We start from the raw sequence: 19,570 nt of genomic DNA on the forward strand, positions 1-19,570 counted from the left end.
AAAGACATATGTCCATCAAGTTCAACCAGGGAATTAAGGGGTAGGGGTGTGGCGCGATATTGGGGAAGGGATGAGATTTTATATTTCTTCATAAGCATTAATCTTATTTTGTCAATTAGGAACATTCAGCACCCACCCGCTATCAAGGCAGCTGCCTATCATGTCATGCCCTACCTGCACAGGTGTGCTGGCTACTCAAATGATCCAATTAAGGAGGCCATTTAGTCAGCAGCAGCAGAAGTCCTGTGCCTGGACGCTCCAACAGCGGCCAGACACAAGCAGAAGCAGCAGAAGCAGCAGCAGCAGCACCACCTTTTGTTTTTTGGCTGCAGCAGCAGCAAGGCCCACAGGGCTGGCTAGCTGGCTAGCCAGCAAGCAGGTAGCAATGAAAGTAGGAATCTTTCTTTTTAACCCTGTAAGGGGGTGGTGCACTGTACCCGAAGATACTGCCATATCGGGTCAATGCATAGGGCGACGGAAGCAAGCTTCGAAATCGGCCCCCGTTCTCAAAAATCCATTTAATATATGGTCCCCAGATAGGGGACGTATCAGATATTAAACTGATAAGAACAGATACTACACTTGATCTTAGCCAAAAGGCCGAGAAGCGATAACCGTGAAAGGGGCGGGCCCAACAAGGTCCCCTTCATGGGCACTATCACTGCTTGCTGTCAGGGAGGCTGCCAGACAATTTTCCATGCACACTCTGGGCTGGGGGGCAGTCAACCACCAGTACACACAGCAGAACCTAAACCCATACCATTATTGCTAAGCAGCAAGACAGGGGCCCATTGCACTCCCACGGGGCCTTTTTAAATGCAATCCATAACCCGGATTTGCCAGGAACCCTTCTTACTCCTCCTACTTGCATGTGACACTGGGCTTAGGATCTGCATAGGAAACACACACACAAGCACACACCTACCTTTGTTGCCTGCAGATGCCTCCTTGGCTGTCCCCAAACGGTATCAAACCAACACCCACGGGAAGCTGTAAGCATAGAGGACATGCCTGCACCCCATTGGACTTACCTGTGTGGGTTAAACCCGGGTTATTTGACAACCTATGGCGGTGATGGTTCTGCTCAGGCAGAGCAGTGCTGATGCTCCTCATAAAGCTGTCGCTGCTGTGAAGGTTCTAGGTGACATCACAAATCCCTATGGTTACATACACAACAAAGCTGGGTTGTTGTTGTTTACACTCTGCAAGGCCTGTGGAAGTGAGTGACATCATAGCACTGTAGTTCTGAGGGTTCTAGATGGATGCAACAATCTCCTGTTGCTTCTATGAAGGCCATAATAGACGACATCACCAAACAGCTCCATAGTCACATACACAGCAAAGGAGAGATGTTGTTTACACCTAGTGATGTCAGTGGTATTGAGTGACATCACAGCACAGTGCTAAGGCTCCTGGGCCTGGACACAGCAGCGGCTGCAATATCTCAACGGAGAATACGTTTATATATATGTGTGTGTGTGCGCGTATATATATATATATATATATATATATATATATATATATATATATATATATTTCTCCGCCGAAATCACTTTTAAACCCATTTCCACCTTTTTTTCCCTTCTCTTCCTCTTACTTTTTTTTCACGTTTTTTTACGTTTTTCTCCTTTTCGCCTCTTTTCTGGGCGTATTATTCTTCTTTTTCTTCTTTTTTTTCGTCTAATGCATACCCCATCAGTGCAGCAATGCTTATTCAATACCGCCAGCAGATGGAGACACTGGGGGATAATTTTCTAAGGATTTATACTGATTTTTCCTGTCTGAATTTGTCGCACAGAAAGTTGCAGGCCAAATATGTGTGACATTTCTGCGACTTTAGCTTCTAGAGCATTTTTACAACATTATACATAGGTGCTGAATACATAAAAAGCGACTGTTCAGCGACAGACAAGTCGCATCGGCTGAAAGTAGGCCAGAATGTCAGTCCATGTTGGAGCAGGTTTAGATACAGTCTAAAGTATAGATCTCAAAGTCTGTGCACAGAATTTAGCAAGGGCCTCGCACCTTCTGATGCATCAGGTAGGTGCACAATAGCATAGCCTAACCCTCTGTACTTTGGTCTATATTGATGCGGGACATAGACAGCCAGCTGATGACCAATCCATTAGTGCAATGGATGGCTGGAAGCATTTGTCTTTGCCTTTGCAATACCACAGAAGCAATGCATGGTCAATGTACAGCAATGACACACCTGTGTGAACAGCCAGGAGACCCCCCCCCCCATGTTATGTTACATAGTTACATAGTTAGTACGGTCGAAAAAAGACATATGTCCATCAAGTTCAACCAGGGAATTAAGGGGTAGGGGTGTGGCGCGATATTGGGGAAGGGATGAGATTTTATATTTCTTCATAAGCATTAATCTTATTTTGTCAATTAGGAACATTCAGCACCCACCCGCTATCAAGGCAGCTGCCTATCATGTCATGCCCTACCTGCACAGGTGTGCTGGCTACTCAAATGATCCAATTAAGGAGGCCATTTAGTCAGCAGCAGCAGAAGTCCTGTGCCTGGACGCTCCAACAGCGGCCAGACACAAGCAGAAGCAGCAGAAGCAGCAGCAGCAGCACCACCTTTTGTTTTTTGGCTGCAGCAGCAGCAAGGCCCACAGGGCTGGCTAGCTGGCTAGCCAGCAAGCAGGTAGCAATGAAAGTAGGAATCTTTCTTTTTAACCCTGTAAGGGGGTGGTGCACTGTACCCGAAGATACTGCCATATCGGGTCAATGCATAGGGCGACGGAAGCAAGCTTCGAAATCGGCCCCCGTTCTCAAAAATCCATTTAATATATGGTCCCCAGATAGGGGACGTATCAGATATTAAACTGATAAGAACAGATACTACACTTGATCTTAGCCAAAAGGCCGAGAAGCGATAACCGTGAAAGGGGCGGGCCCAACAAGGTCCCCTTCATGGGCACTATCACTGCTTGCTGTCAGGGAGGCTGCCAGACAATTTTCCATGCACACTCTGGGCTGGGGGGCAGTCAACCACCAGTACACACAGCAGAACCTAAACCCATACCATTATTGCTAAGCAGCAAGACAGGGGCCCATTGCACTCCCACGGGGCCTTTTTAAATGCAATCCATAACCCGGATTTGCCAGGAACCCTTCTTACTCCTCCTACTTGCATGTGACACTGGGCTTAGGATCTGCATAGGAAACACACACACAAGCACACACCTACCTTTGTTGCCTGCAGATGCCTCCTTGGCTGTCCCCAAACGGTATCAAACCAACACCCACAGGAAGCTGTAAGCATAGAGGACATGCCTGCACCCCATTGGACTTACCTGTGTGGGTTAAACCCGGGTTATTTGACAACCTATGGCGGTGATGGTTCTGCTCAGGCAGAGCAGTGCTGATGCTCCTCATAAAGCTGTCGCTGCTGTGAAGGTTCTAGGTGACATCACAAATCCCTATGGTTACATACACAACAAAGCTGGGTTGTTGTTGTTTACACTCTGCAAGGCCTGTGGAAGTGAGTGACATCATAGCACTGTAGTTCTGAGGGTTCTAGATGGATGCAACAATCTCCTGTTGCTTCTATGAAGGCCATAATAGACGACATCACCAAACAGCTCCATAGTCACATACACAGCAAAGGAGAGATGTTGTTTACACCTAGTGATGTCAGTGGTATTGAGTGACATCACAGCACAGTGCTAAGGCTCCTGGGCCTGGACACAGCAGCGGCTGCAATATCTCAACGGAGAATACGTTTATATATATGTGTGTGTGTGCGCGTATATATATATATATATATATATATATATATATATATATATATATATTTCTCCGCCGAAATCACTTTTAAACCCATTTCCACCTTTTTTTCCCTTCTCTTCCTCTTACTTTTTTTTCACGTTTTTTTACGTTTTTCTCCTTTTCGCCTCTTTTCTGGGCGTATTATTCTTCTTTTTCTTCTTTTTTTTCGTCTAATGCATACCCCATCAGTGCAGCAATGCTTATTCAATACCGCCAGCAGATGGAGACACTGGGGGATAATTTTCTAAGGATTTATACTGATTTTTCCTGTCTGAATTTGTCGCACAGAAAGTTGCAGGCCAAATATGTGTGACATTTCTGCGACTTTAGCTTCTAGAGCATTTTTACAACATTATACATAGGTGCTGAATACATAAAAAGCGACTGTTCAGCGACAGACAAGTCGCATCGGCTGAAAGTAGGCCAGAATGTCAGTCCATGTTGGAGCAGGTTTAGATACAGTCTAAAGTATAGATCTCAAAGTCTGTGCACAGAATTTAGCAAGGGCCTCGCACCTTCTGATGCATCAGGTAGGTGCACAATAGCATAGCCTAACCCTCTGTACTTTGGTCTATATTGATGCGGGACATAGACAGCCAGCTGATGACCAATCCATTAGTGCAATGGATGGCTGGAAGCATTTGTCTTTGCCTTTGCAATACCACAGAAGCAATGCATGGTCAATGTACAGCAATGACACACCTGTGTGAACAGCCAGGAGACCCCCCCCCCCATGTTATGTTACATAGTTACATAGTTAGTACGGTCGAAAAAAGACATATGTCCATCAAGTTCAACCAGGGAATTAAGGGGTAGGGGTGTGGCGCGATATTGGGGAAGGGATGAGATTTTATATTTCTTCATAAGCATTAATCTTATTTTGTCAATTAGGAACATTCAGCACCCACCCGCTATCAAGGCAGCTGCCTATCATGTCATGCCCTACCTGCACAGGTGTGCTGGCTACTCAAATGATCCAATTAAGGAGGCCATTTAGTCAGCAGCAGCAGAAGTCCTGTGCCTGGACGCTCCAACAGCGGCCAGACACAAGCAGAAGCAGCAGAAGCAGCAGCAGCAGCACCACCTTTTGTTTTTTGGCTGCAGCAGCAGCAAGGCCCACAGGGCTGGCTAGCTGGCTAGCCAGCAAGCAGGTAGCAATGAAAGTAGGAATCTTTCTTTTTAACCCTGTAAGGGGGTGGTGCACTGTACCCGAAGATACTGCCATATCGGGTCAATGCATAGGGCGACGGAAGCAAGCTTCGAAATCGGCCCCCGTTCTCAAAAATCCATTTAATATATGGTCCCCAGATAGGGGACGTATCAGATATTAAACTGATAAGAACAGATACTACACTTGATCTTAGCCAAAAGGCCGAGAAGCGATAACCGTGAAAGGGGCGGGCCCAACAAGGTCCCCTTCATGGGCACTATCACTGCTTGCTGTCAGGGAGGCTGCCAGACAATTTTCCATGCACACTCTGGGCTGGGGGGCAGTCAACCACCAGTACACACAGCAGAACCTAAACCCATACCATTATTGCTAAGCAGCAAGACAGGGGCCCATTGCACTCCCACGGGGCCTTTTTAAATGCAATCCATAACCCGGATTTGCCAGGAACCCTTCTTACTCCTCCTACTTGCATGTGACACTGGGCTTAGGATCTGCATAGGAAACACACACACAAGCACACACCTACCTTTGTTGCCTGCAGATGCCTCCTTGGCTGTCCCCAAACGGTATCAAACCAACACCCACGGGAAGCTGTAAGCATAGAGGACATGCCTGCACCCCATTGGACTTACCTGTGTGGGTTAAACCCGGGTTATTTGACAACCTATGGCGGTGATGGTTCTGCTCAGGCAGAGCAGTGCTGATGCTCCTCATAAAGCTGTCGCTGCTGTGAAGGTTCTAGGTGACATCACAAATCCCTATGGTTACATACACAACAAAGCTGGGTTGTTGTTGTTTACACTCTGCAAGGCCTGTGGAAGTGAGTGACATCATAGCACTGTAGTTCTGAGGGTTCTAGATGGATGCAACAATCTCCTGTTGCTTCTATGAAGGCCATAATAGACGACATCACCAAACAGCTCCATAGTCACATACACAGCAAAGGAGAGATGTTGTTTACACCTAGTGATGTCAGTGGTATTGAGTGACATCACAGCACAGTGCTAAGGCTCCTGGGCCTGGACACAGCAGCGGCTGCAATATCTCAACGGAGAATACGTTTATATATATGTGTGTGTGTGCGCGTATATATATATATATATATATATATATATATATATATTTCTCCGCCGAAATCACTTTTAAACCCATTTCCACCTTTTTTTCCCTTCTCTTCCTCTTACTTTTTTTTCACGTTTTTTTACGTTTTTCTCCTTTTCGCCTCTTTTCTGGGCGTATTATTCTTCTTTTTCTTCTTTTTTTTCGTCTAATGCATACCCCATCAGTGCAGCAATGCTTATTCAATACCGCCAGCAGATGGAGACACTGGGGGATAATTTTCTAAGGATTTATACTGATTTTTCCTGTCTGAATTTGTCGCACAGAAAGTTGCAGGCCAAATATGTGTGACATTTCTGCGACTTTAGCTTCTAGAGCATTTTTACAACATTATACATAGGTGCTGAATACATAAAAAGCGACTGTTCAGCGACAGACAAGTCGCATCGGCTGAAAGTAGGCCAGAATGTCAGTCCATGTTGGAGCAGGTTTAGATACAGTCTAAAGTATAGATCTCAAAGTCTGTGCACAGAATTTAGCAAGGGCCTCGCACCTTCTGATGCATCAGGTAGGTGCACAATAGCATAGCCTAACCCTCTGTACTTTGGTCTATATTGATGCGGGACATAGACAGCCAGCTGATGACCAATCCATTAGTGCAATGGATGGCTGGAAGCATTTGTCTTTGCCTTTGCAATACCACAGAAGCAATGCATGGTCAATGTACAGCAATGACACACCTGTGTGAACAGCCAGGAGACCCCCCCCCCATGTTATGTTACATAGTTACATAGTTAGTACGGTCGAAAAAAGACATATGTCCATCAAGTTCAACCAGGGAATTAAGGGGTAGGGGTGTGGCGCGATATTGGGGAAGGGATGAGATTTTATATTTCTTCATAAGCATTAATCTTATTTTGTCAATTAGGAACATTCAGCACCCACCCGCTATCAAGGCAGCTGCCTATCATGTCATGCCCTACCTGCACAGGTGTGCTGGCTACTCAAATGATCCAATTAAGGAGGCCATTTAGTCAGCAGCAGCAGAAGTCCTGTGCCTGGACGCTCCAACAGCGGCCAGACACAAGCAGAAGCAGCAGAAGCAGCAGCAGCAGCACCACCTTTTGTTTTTTGGCTGCAGCAGCAGCAAGGCCCACAGGGCTGGCTAGCTGGCTAGCCAGCAAGCAGGTAGCAATGAAAGTAGGAATCTTTCTTTTTAACCCTGTAAGGGGGTGGTGCACTGTACCCGAAGATACTGCCATATCGGGTCAATGCATAGGGCGACGGAAGCAAGCTTCGAAATCGGCCCCCGTTCTCAAAAATCCATTTAATATATGGTCCCCAGATAGGGGACGTATCAGATATTAAACTGATAAGAACAGATACTACACTTGATCTTAGCCAAAAGGCCGAGAAGCGATAACCGTGAAAGGGGCGGGCCCAACAAGGTCCCCTTCATGGGCACTATCACTGCTTGCTGTCAGGGAGGCTGCCAGACAATTTTCCATGCACACTCTGGGCTGGGGGGCAGTCAACCACCAGTACACACAGCAGAACCTAAACCCATACCATTATTGCTAAGCAGCAAGACAGGGGCCCATTGCACTCCCACGGGGCCTTTTTAAATGCAATCCATAACCCGGATTTGCCAGGAACCCTTCTTACTCCTCCTACTTGCATGTGACACTGGGCTTAGGATCTGCATAGGAAACACACACACAAGCACACACCTACCTTTGTTGCCTGCAGATGCCTCCTTGGCTGTCCCCAAACGGTATCAAACCAACACCCACGGGAAGCTGTAAGCATAGAGGACATGCCTGCACCCCATTGGACTTACCTGTGTGGGTTAAACCCGGGTTATTTGACAACCTATGGCGGTGATGGTTCTGCTCAGGCAGAGCAGTGCTGATGCTCCTCATAAAGCTGTCGCTGCTGTGAAGGTTCTAGGTGACATCACAAATCCCTATGGTTACATACACAACAAAGCTGGGTTGTTGTTGTTTACACTCTGCAAGGCCTGTGGAAGTGAGTGACATCATAGCACTGTAGTTCTGAGGGTTCTAGATGGATGCAACAATCTCCTGTTGCTTCTATGAAGGCCATAATAGACGACATCACCAAACAGCTCCATAGTCACATACACAGCAAAGGAGAGATGTTGTTTACACCTAGTGATGTCAGTGGTATTGAGTGACATCACAGCACAGTGCTAAGGCTCCTGGGCCTGGACACAGCAGCGGCTGCAATATCTCAACGGAGAATACGTTTATATATATGTGTGTGTGTGCGCGTATATATATATATATATATATATATATATATATATATATATTTCTCCGCCGAAATCACTTTTAAACCCATTTCCACCTTTTTTTCCCTTCTCTTCCTCTTACTTTTTTTTCACGTTTTTTTACGTTTTTCTCCTTTTCGCCTCTTTTCTGGGCGTATTATTCTTCTTTTTCTTCTTTTTTTTCGTCTAATGCATACCCCATCAGTGCAGCAATGCTTATTCAATACCGCCAGCAGATGGAGACACTGGGGGATAATTTTCTAAGGATTTATACTGATTTTTCCTGTCTGAATTTGTCGCACAGAAAGTTGCAGGCCAAATATGTGTGACATTTCTGCGACTTTAGCTTCTAGAGCATTTTTACAACATTATACATAGGTGCTGAATACATAAAAAGCGACTGTTCAGCGACAGACAAGTCGCATCGGCTGAAAGTAGGCCAGAATGTCAGTCCATGTTGGAGCAGGTTTAGATACAGTCTAAAGTATAGATCTCAAAGTCTGTGCACAGAATTTAGCAAGGGCCTCGCACCTTCTGATGCATCAGGTAGGTGCACAATAGCATAGCCTAACCCTCTGTACTTTGGTCTATATTGATGCGGGACATAGACAGCCAGCTGATGACCAATCCATTAGTGCAATGGATGGCTGGAAGCATTTGTCTTTGCCTTTGCAATACCACAGAAGCAATGCATGGTCAATGTACAGCAATGACACACCTGTGTGAACAGCCAGGAGACCCCCCCCCCATGTTATGTTACATAGTTACATAGTTAGTACGGTCGAAAAAAGACATATGTCCATCAAGTTCAACCAGGGAATTAAGGGGTAGGGGTGTGGCGCGATATTGGGGAAGGGATGAGATTTTATATTTCTTCATAAGCATTAATCTTATTTTGTCAATTAGGAACATTCAGCACCCACCCGCTATCAAGGCAGCTGCCTATCATGTCATGCCCTACCTGCACAGGTGTGCTGGCTACTCAAATGATCCAATTAAGGAGGCCATTTAGTCAGCAGCAGCAGAAGTCCTGTGCCTGGACGCTCCAACAGCGGCCAGACACAAGCAGAAGCAGCAGAAGCAGCAGCAGCAGCACCACCTTTTGTTTTTTGGCTGCAGCAGCAGCAAGGCCCACAGGGCTGGCTAGCTGGCTAGCCAGCAAGCAGGTAGCAATGAAAGTAGGAATCTTTCTTTTTAACCCTGTAAGGGGGTGGTGCACTGTACCCGAAGATACTGCCATATCGGGTCAATGCATAGGGCGACGGAAGCAAGCTTCGAAATCGGCCCCCGTTCTCAAAAATCCATTTAATATATGGTCCCCAGATAGGGGACGTATCAGATATTAAACTGATAAGAACAGATACTACACTTGATCTTAGCCAAAAGGCCGAGAAGCGATAACCGTGAAAGGGGCGGGCCCAACAAGGTCCCCTTCATGGGCACTATCACTGCTTGCTGTCAGGGAGGCTGCCAGACAATTTTCCATGCACACTCTGGGCTGGGGGGCAGTCAACCACCAGTACACACAGCAGAACCTAAACCCATACCATTATTGCTAAGCAGCAAGACAGGGGCCCATTGCACTCCCACGGGGCCTTTTTAAATGCAATCCATAACCCGGATTTGCCAGGAACCCTTCTTACTCCTCCTACTTGCATGTGACACTGGGCTTAGGATCTGCATAGGAAACACACACACAAGCACACACCTACCTTTGTTGCCTGCAGATGCCTCCTTGGCTGTCCCCAAACGGTATCAAACCAACACCCACGGGAAGCTGTAAGCATAGAGGACATGCCTGCACCCCATTGGACTTACCTGTGTGGGTTAAACCCGGGTTATTTGACAACCTATGGCGGTGATGGTTCTGCTCAGGCAGAGCAGTGCTGATGCTCCTCATAAAGCTGTCGCTGCTGTGAAGGTTCTAGGTGACATCACAAATCCCTATGGTTACATACACAACAAAGCTGGGTTGTTGTTGTTTACACTCTGCAAGGCCTGTGGAAGTGAGTGACATCATAGCACTGTAGTTCTGAGGGTTCTAGATGGATGCAACAATCTCCTGTTGCTTCTATGAAGGCCATAATAGACGACATCACCAAACAGCTCCATAGTCACATACACAGCAAAGGAGAGATGTTGTTTACACCTAGTGATGTCAGTGGTATTGAGTGACATCACAGCACAGTGCTAAGGCTCCTGGGCCTGGACACAGCAGCGGCTGCAATATCTCAACGGAGAATACGTTTATATATATGTGTGTGTGTGCGCGTATATATATATATATATATATATATATATATATATATATATATATATTTCTCCGCCGAAATCACTTTTAAACCCATTTCCACCTTTTTTTCCCTTCTCTTCCTCTTACTTTTTTTTCACGTTTTTTTACGTTTTTCTCCTTTTCGCCTCTTTTCTGGGCGTATTATTCTTCTTTTTCTTCTTTTTTTTCGTCTAATGCATACCCCATCAGTGCAGCAATGCTTATTCAATACCGCCAGCAGATGGAGACACTGGGGGATAATTTTCTAAGGATTTATACTGATTTTTCCTGTCTGAATTTGTCGCACAGAAAGTTGCAGGCCAAATATGTGTGACATTTCTGCGACTTTAGCTTCTAGAGCATTTTTACAACATTATACATAGGTGCTGAATACATAAAAAGCGACTGTTCAGCGACAGACAAGTCGCATCGGCTGAAAGTAGGCCAGAATGTCAGTCCATGTTGGAGCAGGTTTAGATACAGTCTAAAGTATAGATCTCAAAGTCTGTGCACAGAATTTAGCAAGGGCCTCGCACCTTCTGATGCATCAGGTAGGTGCACAATAGCATAGCCTAACCCTCTGTACTTTGGTCTATATTGATGCGGGACATAGACAGCCAGCTGATGACCAATCCATTAGTGCAATGGATGGCTGGAAGCATTTGTCTTTGCCTTTGCAATACCACAGAAGCAATGCATGGTCAATGTACAGCAATGACACACCTGTGTGAACAGCCAGGAGACCCCCCCCCCATGTTATGTTACATAGTTACATAGTTAGTACGGTCGAAAAAAGACATATGTCCATCAAGTTCAACCAGGGAATTAAGGGGTAGGGGTGTGGCGCGATATTGGGGAAGGGATGAGATTTTATATTTCTTCATAAGCATTAATCTTATTTTGTCAATTAGGAACATTCAGCACCCACCCGCTATCAAGGCAGCTGCCTATCATGTCATGCCCTACCTGCACAGGTGTGCTGGCTACTCAAATGATCCAATTAAGGAGGCCATTTAGTCAGCAGCAGCAGAAGTCCTGTGCCTGGACGCTCCAACAGCGGCCAGACACAAGCAGCAGCAGCACCACCTTTTGTTTTTTGGCTGCAGCAGCAGCAAGGCCCACAGGGCTGGCTAGCTGGCTAGCCAGCAAGCAGGTAGCAATGAAAGTAGGAATCTTTCTTTTTAACCCTGTAAGGGGGTGGTGCACTGTACCCGAAGATACTGCCATATCGGGTCAATGCATAGGGCGACGGAAGCAAGCTTCGAAATCGGCCCCCGTTCTCAAAAATCCATTTAATATATGGTCCCCAGATAGGGGACGTATCAGATATTAAACTGATAAGAACAGATACTACACTTGATCTTAGCCAAAAGGCCGAGAAGCGATAACCGTGAAAGGGGCGGGCCCAACAAGGTCCCCTTCATGGGCACTATCACTGCTTGCTGTCAGGGAGGCTGCCAGACAATTTTCCATGCACACTCTGGGCTGGGGGGCAGTCAACCACCAGTACACACAGCAGAACCTAAACCCATACCATTATTGCTAAGCAGCAAGACAGGGGCCCATTGCACTCCCACGGGGCCTTTTTAAATGCAATCCATAACCCGGATTTGCCAGGAACCCTTCTTACTCCTCCTACTTGCATGTGACACTGGGCTTAGGATCTGCATAGGAAACACACACACAAGCACACACCTACCTTTGTTGCCTGCAGATGCCTCCTTGGCTGTCCCCAAACGGTATCAAACCAACACCCACGGGAAGCTGTAAGCATAGAGGACATGCCTGCACCCCATTGGACTTACCTGTGTGGGTTAAACCCGGGTTATTTGACAACCTATGGCGGTGATGGTTCTGCTCAGGCAGAGCAGTGCTGATGCTCCTCATAAAGCTGTCGCTGCTGTGAAGGTTCTAGGTGACATCACAAATCCCTATGGTTACATACACAACAAAGCTGGGTTGTTGTTGTTTACACTCTGCAAGGCCTGTGGAAGTGAGTGACATCATAGCACTGTAGTTCTGAGGGTTCTAGATGGATGCAACAATCTCCTGTTGCTTCTATGAAGGCCATAATAGACGACATCACCAAACAGCTCCATAGTCACATACACAGCAAAGGAGAGATGTTGTTTACACCTAGTGATGTCAGTGGTATTGAGTGACATCACAGCACAGTGCTAAGGCTCCTGGGCCTGGACACAGCAGCGGCTGCAATATCTCAACGGAGAATACGTTTATATATATGTGTGTGTGTGCGCGTATATATATATATATATATATATATATATATATATATATATATATTTCTCCGCCGAAATCACTTTTAAACCCATTTCCACCTTTTTTTCCCTTCTCTTCCTCTTACTTTTTTTTCACGTTTTTTTACGTTTTTCTCCTTTTCGCCTCTTTTCTGGGCGTATTATTCTTCTTTTTCTTCTTTTTTTTCGTCTAATGCATACCCCATCAGTGCAGCAATGCTTATTCAATACCGCCAGCAGATGGAGACACTGGGGGATAATTTTCTAAGGATTTATACTGATTTTTCCTGTCTGAATTTGTCGCACAGAAAGTTGCAGGCCAAATATGTGTGACATTTCTGCGACTTTAGCTTCTAGAGCATTTTTACAACATTATACATAGGTGCTGAATACATAAAAAGCGACTGTTCAGCGACAGACAAGTCGCATCGGCTGAAAGTAGGCCAGAATGTCAGTCCATGTTGGAGCAGGTTTAGATACAGTCTAAAGTATAGATCTCAAAGTCTGTGCACAGAATTTAGCAAGGGCCTCGCACCTTCTGATGCATCAGGTAGGTGCACAATAGCATAGCCTAACCCTCTGTACTTTGGTCTATATTGATGCGGGACATAGACAGCCAGCTGATGACCAATCCATTAGTGCAATGGATGGCTGGAAGCATTTGTCTTTGCCTTTGCAATACCACAGAAGCAATGCATGGTCAATGTACAGCAATGACACACCTGTGTGAACAGCCAGGAGACCCCCCCCCCATGTTATGTTACATAGTTACATAGTTAGTACGGTCGAAAAAAGACATATGTCCATCAAGTTCAACCAGGGAATTAAGGGGTAGGGGTGTGGCGCGATATTGGGGAAGGGATGAGATTTTATATTTCTTCATAAGCATTAATCTTATTTTGTCAATTAGGAACATTCAGCACCCACCCGCTATCAAGGCAGCTGCCTATCATGTCATGCCCTACCTGCACAGGTGTGCTGGCTACTCAAATGATCCAATTAAGGAGGCCATTTAGTCAGCAGCAGCAGAAGTCCTGTGCCTGGACGCTCCAACAGCGGCCAGACACAAGCAGAAGCAGCAGAAGCAGCAGCAGCAGCACCACCTTTTGTTTTTTGGCTGCAGCAGCAGCAAGGCCCACAGGGCTGGCTAGCTGGCTAGCCAGCAAGCAGGTAGCAATGAAAGTAGGAATCTTTCTTTTTAACCCTGTAAGGGGGTGGTGCACTGTACCCGAAGATACTGCCATATCGGGTCAATGCATAGGGCGACGGAAGCAAGCTTCGAAATCGGCCCCCGTTCTCAAAAATCCATTTAATATATGGTCCCCAGATAGGGGACGTATCAGATATTAAACTGATAAGAACAGATACTACACTTGATCTTAGCCAAAAGGCCGAGAAGCGATAACCGTGAAAGGGGCGGGCCCAACAAGGTCCCCTTCATGGGCACTATCACTGCTTGCTGTCAGGGAGGCTGCCAGACAATTTTCCATGCACACTCTGGGCTGGGGGGCAGTCAACCACCAGTACACACAGCAGAACCTAAACCCATACCATTATTGCTAAGCAGCAAGACAGGGGCCCATTGCACTCCCACGGGGCCTTTTTAAATGCAATCCATAACCCGGATTTGCCAGGAACCCTTCTTACTCCTCCTACTTGCATGTGACACTGGGCTTAGGATCTGCATAGGAAACACACACACAAGCACACACCTACCTTTGTTGCCTGCAGATGCCTCCTTGGCTGTCCCCAAACGGTATCAAACCAACACCCACGGGAAGCTGTAAGCATAGAGGACATGCCTGCACCCCATTGGACTTACCTGTGTGGGTTAAACCCGGGTTATTTGACAACCTATGGCGGTGATGGTTCTGCTCAGGCAGAGCAGTGCTGATGCTCCTCATAAAGCTGTCGCTGCTGTGAAGGTTCTAGGTGACATCACAAATCCCTATGGTTACATACACAACAAAGCTGGGTTGTTGTTGTTTACACTCTGCAAGGCCTGTGGAAGTGAGTGACATCATAGCACTGTAGTTCTGAGGGTTCTAGATGGATGCAACAATCTCCTGTTGCTTCTATGAAGGCCATAATAGACGACATCACCAAACAGCTCCATAGTCACATACACAGCAAAGGAGAGATGTTGTTTACACCTAGTGATGTCAGTGGTATTGAGTGACATCACAGCACAGTGCTAAGGCTCCTGGGCCTGGACACAGCAGCGGCTGCAATATCTCAACGGAGAATACGTTTATATATATGTGTGTGTGTGCGCGTATATATATATATATATATATATATATATATATATATATATATTTCTCCGCCGAAATCACTTTTAAACCCATTTCCACCTTTTTTTCCCTTCTCTTCCTCTTACTTTTTTTTCACGTTTTTTTACGTTTTTCTCCTTTTCGCCTCTTTTCTGGGCGTATTATTCTTCTTTTTCTTCTTTTTTTTCGTCTAATGCATACCCCATCAGTGCAGCAATGCTTATTCAATACCGCCAGCAGATGGAGACACTGGGGGATAATTTTCTAAGGATTTATACTGATTTTTCCTGTCTGAATTTGTCGCACAGAAAGTTGCAGGCCAAATATGTGTGACATTTCTGCGACTTTAGCTTCTAGAGCATTTTTACAACATTATACATAGGTGCTGAATACATAAAAAGCGACTGTTCAGCGACAGACAAGTCGCATCGGCTGAAAGTAGGCCAGAATGTCAGTCCATGTTGGAGCAGGTTTAGATACAGTCTAAAGTATAGATCTCAAAGTCTGTGCACAGAATTTAGCAAGGGCCTCGCACCTTCTGATGCATCAGGTAGGTGCACAATAGCATAGCCTAACCCTCTGTACTTTGGTCTATATTGATGCGGGACATAGACAGCCAGCTGATGACCAATCCATTAGTGCAATGGATGGCTGGAAGCATTTGTCTTTGCCTTTGCAATACCACAGAAGCAATGCATGGTCAATGTACAGCAATGACACACCTGTGTGAACAGCCAGGAGACCCCCCCCCCATGTTATGTTACATAGTTACATAGTTAGTACGGTCGAAAAAAGACATATGTCCATCAAGTTCAACCAGGGAATTAAGGGGTAGGGGTGTGGCGCGATATTGGGGAAGGGATGAGATTTTATATTTCTTCATAAGCATTAATCTTATTTTGTCAATTAGGAACATTCAGCACCCACCCGCTATCAAGGCAGCTGCCTATCATGTCATGCCCTACCTGCACAGGTGTGCTGGCTACTCAAATGATCCAATTAAGGAGGCCATTTAGTCAGCAGCAGCAGAAGTCCTGTGCCTGGACGCTCCAACAGCGGCCAGACACAAGCAGAAGCAGCAGAAGCAGCAGCAGCAGCACCACCTTTTGTTTTTTGGCTGCAGCAGCAGCAAGGCCCACAGGGCTGGCTAGCTGGCTAGCCAGCAAGCAGGTAGCAATGAAAGTAGGAATCTTTCTTTTTAACCCTGTAAGGGGGTGGTGCACTGTACCCGAAGATACTGCCATATCGGGTCAATGCATAGGGCGACGGAAGCAAGCTTCGAAATCGGCCCCCGTTCTCAAAAATCCATTTAATATATGGTCCCCAGATAGGGGACGTATCAGATATTAAACTGATAAGAACAGATACTACACTTGATCTTAGCCAAAAGGCCGAGAAGCGATAACCGTGAAAGGGGCGGGCCCAACAAGGTCCCCTTCATGGGCACTATCACTGCTTGCTGTCAGGGAGGCTGCCAGACAATTTTCCATGCACACTCTGGGCTGGGGGGCAGTCAACCACCAGTACACACAGCAGAACCTAAACCCATACCATTATTGCTAAGCAGCAAGACAGGGGCCCATTGCACTCCCACGGGGCCTTTTTAAATGCAATCCATAACCCGGATTTGCCAGGAACCCTTCTTACTCCTCCTACTTGCATGTGACACTGGGCTTAGGATCTGCATAGGAAACACACACACAAGCACACACCTACCTTTGTTGCCTGCAGATGCCTCCTTGGCTGTCCCCAAACGGTATCAAACCAACACCCACGGGAAGCTGTAAGCATAGAGGACATGCCTGCACCCCATTGGACTTACCTGTTGTGGGTTAAACCCGGGTTATTTGACAACCTATGGCGGTGATGGTTCTGCTCAGGCAGAGCAGTGCTGATGCTCCTCATAAAGCTGTCGCTGCTGTGAAGGTTCTAGGTGACATCACAAATCCCTATGGTTACATACACAACAAAGCTGGGTTGTTGTTGTTTACACTCTGCAAGGCCTGTGGAAGTGAGTGACATCATAGCACTGTAGTTCTGAGGGTTCTAGATGGATGCAACAATCTCCTGTTGCTTCTATGAAGGCCATAATAGACGACATCACCAAACAGCTCCATAGTCACATACACAGCAAAGGAGAGATGTTGTTTACACCTAGTGATGTCAGTGGTATTGAGTGACATCACAGCACAGTGCTAAGGCTCCTGGGCCTGGACACAGCAGCGGCTGCAATATCTCAACGGAGAATACGTTTATATATATGTGTGTGTGTGCGCGTATATATATATATATATATATATATATATATATATATATATATATTTCTCCGCCGAAATCACTTTTAAACCATTTCCACCTTTTTTTCCCTTCTCTTCCTCTTACTTTTTTTTCACGTTTTTTTACGTTTTTCTCCTTTTCGCCTCTTTTCTGGGCGTATTATTCTTCTTTTTCTTCTTTTTTTTCGTCTAATGCATACCCCATCAGTGCAGCAATGCTTATTCAATACCGCCAGCAGATGGAGACACTGGGGGATAATTTTCTAAGGATTTATACTGATTTTTCCTGTCTGAATTTGTCGCACAGAAAGTTGCAGGCCAAATATGTGTGACATTTCTGCGACTTTAGCTTCTAGAGCATTTTTACAACATTATACATAGGTGCTGAATACATAAAAAGCGACTGTTCAGCGACAGACAAGTCGCATCGGCTGAAAGTAGGCCAGAATGTCAGTCCATGTTGGAGCAGGTTTAGATACAGTCTAAAGTATAGATCTCAAAGTCTGTGCACAGAATTTAGCAAGGGCCTCGCACCTTCTGATGCATCAGGTAGGTGCACAATAGCATAGCCTAACCCTCTGTACTTTGGTCTATATTGATGCGGGACATAGACAGCCAGCTGATGACCAATCCATTAGTGCAATGGATGGCTGGAAGCATTTGTCTTTGCCTTTGCAATACCACAGAAGCAATGCATGGTCAATGTACAGCAATGACACACCTGTGTGAACAGCCAGGAGACCCCCCCCCCCCATGTTATGTTACATAGTTACATAGTTAGTACGGTCGAAAAAAGACATATGTCCATCAAGTTCAACCAGGGAATTAAGGGGTAGGGGTGTGGCGCGATATTGGGGAAGGGATGAGATTTTATATTTCTTCATAAGCATTAATCTTATTTTGTCAATTAGGAACATTCAGCACCCACCCGCTATCAAGGCAGCTGCCTATCATGTCATGCCCTACCTGCACAGGTGTGCTGGCTACTCAAATGATCCAATTAAGGAGGCCATTTAGTCAGCAGCAGCAGAAGTCCTGTGCCTGGACGCTCCAACAGCGGCCAGACACAAGCAGAAGCAGCAGAAGCAGCAGCAGCAGCACCACCTTTTGTTTTTTGGCTGCAGCAGCAGCAAGGCCCACAGGGCTGGCTAGCTGGCTAGCCAGCAAGCAGGTAGCAATGAAAGTAGGAATCTTTCTTTTTAACCCTGTAAGGGGGGTGGTGCACTGTACCCGAAGATACTGCCATATCGGGTCAATGCATAGGGCGACGGAAGCAAGCTTCGAAATCGGCCCCCGTTCTCAAAAATCCATTTAATATATGGTCCCCAGATAGGGGACGTATCAGATATTAAACTGATAAGAACAGATACTACACTGATCTTAGCCAAAAGGCCGAGAAGCGATAACCGTGAAAGGGGCGGGCCCAACAAGGTCCCCTTCATGGGCACTATCACTGCTTGCTGTCAGGGAGGCTGCCAGACAATTTTCCATGCACACTCTGGGCTGGGGGGCAGTCAACACCAGTACACACAGCAGAACCTAAACCCATACCATTATTGCTAAGCAGCAAGACAGGGGCCCATTGCACTCCCACGGGGCCTTTTTAAATGCAATCCATAACCCGGATTTGCCAGGAACCCTTCTTACTCCTCCTACTTGCATGTGACACTGGGCTTAGGATCTGCATAGGAAACACACACACAAGCACACACCTACCTTTGTTGCCTGCAGATGCCTCCTTGGCTGTCCCCAAACGGTATCAAACCAACACCCACGGGAAGCTGTAAGCATAGAGGACATGCCTGCACCCCATTGGACTTACCTGTGTGGGTTAAACCCGGGTTATTTGACAACCTATGGCGTGATGGTTCTGCTCAGGCAGAGCAGTGCTGATGCTCCTCATAAAGCTGTCGCTGCTGTGAAGGTTCTAGGTGACATCACAAATCCCTATGGTTACATACACAACAAAGCTGGGTTGTTGTTGTTTACACTCTGCAAGGCCTGTGGAAGTGAGTGACATCATAGCACTGTAGTTCTGAGGGTTCTAGATGGATGCAACAATCTCCTGTTGCTTCTATGAAGGCCATATAGACGACATCACCAAACAGCTCCATAGTCACATACACAGCAAAGGAGAGATGTTGTTTACACCTAGTGATGTCAGTGGTATTGAGTGACAA

At 46.2% G+C, this 19,570-nt stretch overlaps 9 non-coding genes across 9 annotated transcripts; all 9 read right to left on the reverse strand.

The window, feature by feature from the left end:
- Window positions 1-421: 421 nt before the first annotated feature.
- Window positions 422-612, reverse strand: LOC130313512 (U2 spliceosomal RNA). Its single transcript, XR_008861421.1, has one exon. It is a non-coding gene; the product is annotated as a U2 spliceosomal RNA (small nuclear RNA).
- Window positions 613-2,703: 2,091 nt separating this feature from the next.
- Window positions 2,704-2,894, reverse strand: LOC130313513 (U2 spliceosomal RNA). The gene has a single exon (XR_008861422.1). It is a non-coding gene; the product is annotated as a U2 spliceosomal RNA (small nuclear RNA).
- A 2,087-nt stretch (window positions 2,895-4,981) lies between these two features.
- Window positions 4,982-5,172, reverse strand: LOC130313514 (U2 spliceosomal RNA). The gene has a single exon (XR_008861423.1). It is a non-coding gene; the product is annotated as a U2 spliceosomal RNA (small nuclear RNA).
- Window positions 5,173-7,248: 2,076 nt separating this feature from the next.
- Window positions 7,249-7,439, reverse strand: LOC130313516 (U2 spliceosomal RNA). Its single transcript, XR_008861424.1, has one exon. It is a non-coding gene; the product is annotated as a U2 spliceosomal RNA (small nuclear RNA).
- A 2,080-nt stretch (window positions 7,440-9,519) lies between these two features.
- On the reverse strand, window positions 9,520-9,710 carry LOC130313518 (U2 spliceosomal RNA). Its single transcript, XR_008861426.1, has one exon. It is a non-coding gene; the product is annotated as a U2 spliceosomal RNA (small nuclear RNA).
- Window positions 9,711-11,778: 2,068 nt separating this feature from the next.
- LOC130313519 (U2 spliceosomal RNA) lies at window positions 11,779-11,969 on the reverse strand. The gene has a single exon (XR_008861427.1). It is a non-coding gene; the product is annotated as a U2 spliceosomal RNA (small nuclear RNA).
- Window positions 11,970-14,053: 2,084 nt separating this feature from the next.
- Window positions 14,054-14,244, reverse strand: LOC130313520 (U2 spliceosomal RNA). Its single transcript, XR_008861428.1, has one exon. It is a non-coding gene; the product is annotated as a U2 spliceosomal RNA (small nuclear RNA).
- Window positions 14,245-16,326: 2,082 nt separating this feature from the next.
- Window positions 16,327-16,517, reverse strand: LOC130313521 (U2 spliceosomal RNA). The gene has a single exon (XR_008861429.1). It is a non-coding gene; the product is annotated as a U2 spliceosomal RNA (small nuclear RNA).
- A 2,087-nt stretch (window positions 16,518-18,604) lies between these two features.
- LOC130313523 (U2 spliceosomal RNA) lies at window positions 18,605-18,794 on the reverse strand. The gene has a single exon (XR_008861431.1). It is a non-coding gene; the product is annotated as a U2 spliceosomal RNA (small nuclear RNA).
- Between the last annotated feature and the right edge of the window lie 776 nt (window positions 18,795-19,570).

Source organism: Hyla sarda, unplaced genomic scaffold (assembly GCF_029499605.1).
Source record: "Hyla sarda isolate aHylSar1 unplaced genomic scaffold, aHylSar1.hap1 scaffold_1775, whole genome shotgun sequence".
Lineage (NCBI taxonomy): Eukaryota > Metazoa > Chordata > Amphibia > Anura > Hylidae > Hyla > Hyla sarda.